Source organism: Notamacropus eugenii, chromosome 2 (assembly GCF_028372415.1).
Source record: "Notamacropus eugenii isolate mMacEug1 chromosome 2, mMacEug1.pri_v2, whole genome shotgun sequence".
Lineage (NCBI taxonomy): Eukaryota > Metazoa > Chordata > Mammalia > Diprotodontia > Macropodidae > Notamacropus > Notamacropus eugenii.
The window spans coordinates 132,636,011-132,642,754 of record NC_092873.1 but is presented as its reverse complement, the minus strand read 5'-3'; the positions used below and the strand labels follow the sequence as shown (position 1 = coordinate 132,642,754).

The 6,744-nt window shown below is 38.5% G+C and overlaps 1 pseudogene; it reads right to left on the bottom strand.

Annotated features, from left to right (window-relative positions):
- Nucleotides 1-3,906: 3,906 nt before the first annotated feature.
- On the bottom strand, nucleotides 3,907-4,831 carry LOC140523687 (protein YIPF1 pseudogene; annotated as a pseudogene).
- Between the last annotated feature and the right edge of the window lie 1,913 nt (nucleotides 4,832-6,744).

The window sequence follows — 6,744 nt, the reverse complement described above, 5'->3', positions numbered from 1 at the left end:
CCATTAGTTATCCTTTAATCCAGTCTCTAAATAGTTTTTGGTTTACAATTATGAGTTTTAACCCCTTGAGATCAGAGTCATATGCAAGAAGGGTGAGGGACAATAATACCCTGTGATTTTAATCATTTCTTTGCTCTCCAATATGCCCCCTCAGTTGTCTGATGAGTCCTATTCATTGTCTGTCCTCACATTTTAACAGAAAAAAACTGCTTCTTCACACAAGGAATACATCAGCATTTGATGTACAAATGTTCCTTTATTCTTTACTTTTCATGACCATGCACATATAAGAGGTAATATGTTACATCTTTCTTAAGTTGATTTAATCCTTTTTATCTACACAGTAGCTCATTTTTAATCCCAAAAGCTTAATGACTTTTTTCAGCAACCAAACTGCTCACATACCTAAAAGGCTGAAACTTATACATGAGAGATTCTACAACAATTAAGGAAAGAAACTGGATAAAACTCAGTTGAGGTAAGGCCACCAAACACCAGGAAATCAGACTTAAAAAATGTAAAATCTTTCCATTCAGCAATAGACTTGTGAAATAATTTCAACTAGAAAATTAGTGTTTCAGTAGAGTCTAGTTTTTCAAACAGTAACTGCCTGTGTAACCAGCTGTCCTTCATGTTCAAAGAAGATGTTAGTGTTGTTCCTGATAAATCTGAATTTTCCTAGCATTCCACTTTAAGTAACTTTGAAATATTGCTTCAATTTATATTCTGGATTAATAGAATAGAAAAAATGGTGTTGAACAATTTTCCAGCCCAACACAACTTAGGAATTTGTCACAAGGATGGATGAGTGGAAGCTGTGCCTGGAGTTAGCCAAGACAATGCCCACATCAGGCCTTGGAGGTAGCTGCACTAGTGGCATCAACAGCTTCAGGAGCTCTCAACCTACATATATTAAGGAGGTCAAAATATTGGATTAAAGGAATTACAGGAGACTTTTGCTGACTCTGGGTTAAGGACCCTGTTGCATTGCCCATATGGAGTTGCTCATGGCAGTTCCAAATATCAGTTCCACAGTGAAGAATAGTATTAACACTTATAGCAGAAAGGTATAAGGGTTCTAGTCATAGCTGAAAAGTGTAGAGGAGCACTTTTGTTCACTCACGAGGGAGCAAGTTCACTGATTTCAGTTAAAATGCAAAAAGGATCACTAAATTTTGCTGCAACAAGATAGCAGGAGCAAAAGTCTAGGCTGATTCTAAATGATTCTAAAATGATTCTAGAACCAAAAGGAGCTATAATATTTTCAGTCTAAGGGGAGAAGGACACTGACCTTAGCTTCTGGGTGAAGAAGACTGCTTCTGTTTGCTCAAAAGGAAATGGGAATGTGTTCTTAGATCCAAGATGAAGAGAGGACTAGTTATTTTGGTTGCAAGAGAGAAGGTCCTGGAAACAATTCTGGGACCAAGAGATTATAATCAACTACTGTAGATTATAAGGGAAAAAGGTTCCTTCATGAGTAAAGAACAAAGTGTAGTTCAGTATAGCAATGACCATACCTATCCTTAGATCATTCCATTGGAAGAACTAAAAACCTTGTAGACTCTCAGAAATAGCTCTGAAAGGGAGAAAGAGGAGGAGGAGGAGGAGGAGGAGAAGGAGGAGGAGGAGAAGGAAAAAAAGAAGAACAAGGAGAAGAAGAACAAGGAGAAGAAGCGACTTGAGAAATATGCTCAAATTTCAGAACTACAGGGTCAAGGAGAAAATATTTAAAACAATGAGAAAGAAACCATTCCAATGTCATAGAGCCACAATCAGGATAACACTAGGTTTTGAGGTTTCCACATTAAAGAAGTTGAAAGACAAAGGAGCTAGGATTACAAGCATGAATAACATACCCATTATAACTAAGTATAGTCTTGCAGGGGAAACAATTGTGTCTAACTAAAGAGTGGAGTTCCAAGCATTCTGGATGAAAAGACCAGAGCTTAACAGAAAACATGATTTTTGAATACACTATTCAAGAGAAGCATGAAAACTGTAAGCATGAAAGAAAAGGATAAAAGATTCAGTAAGATTAAACCAATAAAACTGATAAAACCTTGGGAAATTTGATTTAAAAAGAAAGAAGAAAACCAAATTACCAATATGAAAAATGAAGAGAGTGACCTAACTTCCATGAGGAAGAAATTAAAACAAAAATTAGAAATTACTTTGCTCAACTGGATGACCATAAATTCTACAATCTAAATGAGATGGACACGTATTTTTTTAAAAAAAGTATAAATTACCCCTTAACAGAAGAGGGAAGTTCAGTATTTAAATAACCCCATCTCAGAAAAGGAAATTGAACATAGCCCTAGGAAAATATCTCCAGGGCCAGATGGATTTACCAGTGAATTCTATCAAACATTTAAAGAAGAGTTAATTCCAATACCATATAGACTATTTGGGGAAATTGTAGAGAAAGGAGTCCTATCAAATTCTATTGATGATACAAATATCGTTCTAATACGTAAACCAGGAGGAGCCAAAAAAAGAGGAAGAGAATTATAGACCAATTTCTCTAATGAATATAGATACAAAAAGTTTAAATGAGATATTATCAAAAAGAATACAGTGACTTATCATGAGAATAATACATTGTGATCAGGTAGGATTTATACCAGGAATGCAGGGCTGGTTCAATATTAGAAAAACTATTACCATTATTGATCATATGAACAACAAAACTAAGAGAAATCACATGATTACCTCAATAGATGCAGAAAAAGTTTTTGACAAAGTACAACACCCATTCTTATTGAAAACACTGGAAAGCATAGAAATAAATAGAATTTTCCATAAAATAATAAGCAGTATTTATTACATGCAATGGAGACAAGCCACACACATTTTCAGTAAGATCAGGGGAGAAGCAAGGATGTCCATTATGACCAATGTTATTCATAATGGTATTAGAAATGCTAGCTGTAGTAATAAGAGAAGAAAACAAAATTGAAGGAATTAGAATAGGCAAAGAAGAAACAGATGCCATTTTTTGCAGAGGATATCATGATATACTTAGAGAATCCCAGAGAATCAAGTAAAAAAATAAAACCTTTGGCAAATCTTCAGGTTACAAAATAAACTCACACCAATCTTCTGCATTTCTATATATTACTAACAAAGTCCAAGAGCAAGAGATAGAAAGAGAAATCCCATTCAAAGCTGCAATAGGCAATATAAAATATCTGGGAGTCTACCTGCCAAAAGAAACCCAGAAGCTATTTGAACTCAATTACAAAACATCTTTTTTGCAAATTAAGTCAGATCTAAGTTAGTGATAAAACATCAGTTGCTCATGGGTAGGCCAAGCTAATATAAAAATGTCAATTCCTCCTAAATTAATTTCTATATTGAGTACTATATCAATCAAACTGCCAGATAATTATTTTCTCTTTTTTTTTTCCGTGAGGTATTTATTGCACCATTGTCTGAGTCAATGACCTATAATCACCTGAGACACCAATCCCAGCCCCACAAGAACCAGACTTACAGTGAGCACCTCAGAGTCCCCAGGTGGGAAGAGGAAAGCGAGAGCCCAGGCCCCTCCCTGGCCTGGAGATATCAGGCATGAAACAGGACATTGGGTGTTCAGAACCGCTGAGCTTCTCACCCACCAGCAAGAATGATAAACGATTCAAGGGCCGTGGGCACAGCTCCAACGAGCAATCAAGGTCACAGGCCTGCAGGAGAGAGATGTTAGGACAGGTGTCAAGAATGTCAAAGATGAGGTGTAAGAGAAAATCCAGCCTGGGAAGGGGTCAGGGACTGCACAGCATGTCAGTGATCCAAGGGCAGGTGGGTCTCCAGCATGGTGGCCTCCAGAAGCCTGGGGTCTGCAGGCTGCTCCATCACTATCTCTCGGGCATCTGTTATTCCTTAATCCAGGAAACAAGACAGCAGACAGCCCAGGGGTCCTCTTCACCCAACCTTGACTGTTCCAGCTGTTTGCTTCTGGGTAGGAGCAGAGGTAACCACAGGAGGATAATCCAGCTCAGGGGCATCAAAGAAGTATGCCAAGCAGTCCACAGACAGGAGTATGTGAAGCAAGACGAAGGTCACAATGGTGGTGATGGCGATCCTCCGGTTATCATCCTGTACAGTGGGCCAGAACGTCATCATTAGGACAGAGCCTGAGAGGCCCAGGGCAACCATGACCAAAACCCAGCACACAGTTTTCTTGGGGATGATCCACAAGATAGCTGTGGGGATGTAGATGAAGAGTGAGTAGCCATAGATGCACACAATCTCCAGGAATAAATAGTTGACTATGTTCATCACTTGGCTGTTTCTCCACAGAAGAAAACCCCAGAGTCCGAGGGGGACCAGCCAGGCATAGGCATAAATGGCTGTGGCTGCAATGGACACTTTCCAGAATTTTGGCACGTAATGGAAAGTCTTGTTCCCCAAGTGGATAAGGAAGTTGGAGAGATTCCCACTGATGGCAATGGCAAAGACCAGGGTGGCATATGTCCAAAAGGGCCCATAGAGATCCGGATTACTTCGAATATACAGCCTGACAAAGTTTCTTCCAAGGATCAGCAGAACTGAGCCTTTTATCCTGCCAAAGACCTGGTAAGTGTCCACATCAAAGAACGTCTGGTAGTATTCAAATGTCCAGAAGGGCCAGGAGCCCCGTCTTATCCGAGTCACTATGGCTCAGGAGTTCTTCATCCTCCTCTCTCCCGGAGCCTCTTGAGAGGCCCCTTGAGGTGGGGCGTTTCGGGTTGGGCTCCTCAATGGTCACAGCCGTGGCATCCAGTGGGGCTGGCAGCAGGTTGGCTGCATAGCCAAATTCTTCAAATTTTAAGTCATCAGCAGGGGCCATTCATCCACTAGGTTCCCGGCCAGGGATCGAAAGGAACTATCAAAGAGAGGTCAGGCCTGGCTCGGATTCCCAAAGGATGGGATGGGGTGGAGGACTGGGGGGCGCGGAGAGAAGGGAGTCTCGGCCTCAGTTTGTTATGACTCCCCAGATAATTATTTTCTAGAGCTAGAAAAATTAGATAAAAATTCATCTGGAAGAACAAAAGTTCCAAAATATCAAGGGAACTGATGAAAAATGCCAGGGAAGGTGACCTAGACCTACCAGATTTCAAATTGTATTATACAGCAGCAATCATCAAAATTATTTGGTACAGACTGAGAAACAGAGTGGTAGACCAGTGAAATAGATTACCTACTCAAGATGCAATAGTTAATGAATATAGCAATCTATTGTTTGATAAACCCAAGGACCCCAGGTTCTGGGATAAGACCTTACTGTTTGACAAAAATTACTGGGAAAACTGGATAATAATGTGGCAGAAAATGGGCATAGATCAATGCCTGTCACAGTACACAAGAATAAAGTCCAAATGGATACATCATCCAACTATAAAGATTGGCACTAAAAACAAATTATGGGAACAAGGAATAGTGTATTTGTCTGATTTATGGAGAATATAGAAATTTATGGCCCAAGAAGAGATAGAAAACATTATGAAGTGCATAATAGATAATTTTGATTACATTAAATTGACAAGTTTTTGCACAAACAAAGCCAATGTAACCAAGAGTGGGAGGAAAGTAGAAAACTGGTAAAGAAGCTTTGCAACTACTATCTGTGATAACAGTCTCATTTATAAAATACATAGAGAACTGAGTCAAATGTGCAAGAGTACAAGTCATTCTCACATTGATAAATGGTCAAAGGATATGAATTTTCAGAGGAAGAAATTAAAGCTATCTATTATCACATGAAAAAATGATCTAAATCACTATTGATTAGAGACATGCAAATCATAGCAACTCTGAGGTGGCACATCATACCTATCAGATTGGCTAACATGAAAAACAGGAAGAAGATAAATGTTGAAGAAGATGTGGGAGAACTGGAACACTAATTCATTGTTGGTGGATCCGTGAGCTGACTTAACCATTCTGGAAAGCAATTTGGCACTATGCCCAAAGAGCTACAAGAATGTGCATACCCTCTGACCCAATAATATTGCTTCTGGGACTCTATTTCAAAGAGATCATAAAAACAGGAAAGGGTTGCACATGTACAAAAATATTTATAGCAACTCTCTTATTGGTGACCAAAAACTGGAAATCAAGGGGATATCCATCAATTGGGGAATGTCTGAACAAGCTTTGGTATATGAATATAACTGAATACTATTGTGCTGTGAGAAACAATGAACAGGAAGACTTCAGAGAAGTCTGGAAAGACTTTTATGAACTGTTGCTGAGTGAAAGGAGTAGGACCAGGAGAAGTTTGTATACAGTAATAACCACAATGTGTGAGGAATTTTTCTGGTGGACTTAGTACTTCATTGAAATGCATAAACTTAAAAAAATTTCCAATGGACTCTTCAGGCAAAATGCTTTTCACATCCAGAGAATGAAATATGGAATTGAATTGCAGATAGAAACAGACCATTTTTTTTGTATTATGTTTTGTTTTGTTTTGTTTTATGATTTATTCCATTCATTTCAATTCTTCTATGCAATATTCATTTAATAGGAATGTAAATGTAGAACTCAAATAAGGCTGAACACCGTCTCAGGATGGAAGTGGGGAACAAGGGGGAAGGAGTGGAAAAAATCTAAGATATGTGGAAGTGATTGTCGAACACTGAAAATAAATAAAATAATTCAATTAAAAAAGATTCAATAAGATTAAACTGTTGACATTCCTATATGGGAAGATGATGTCTGTAACTACAAAAATCTTTGTCATTATTTGAGTAGTTAGAC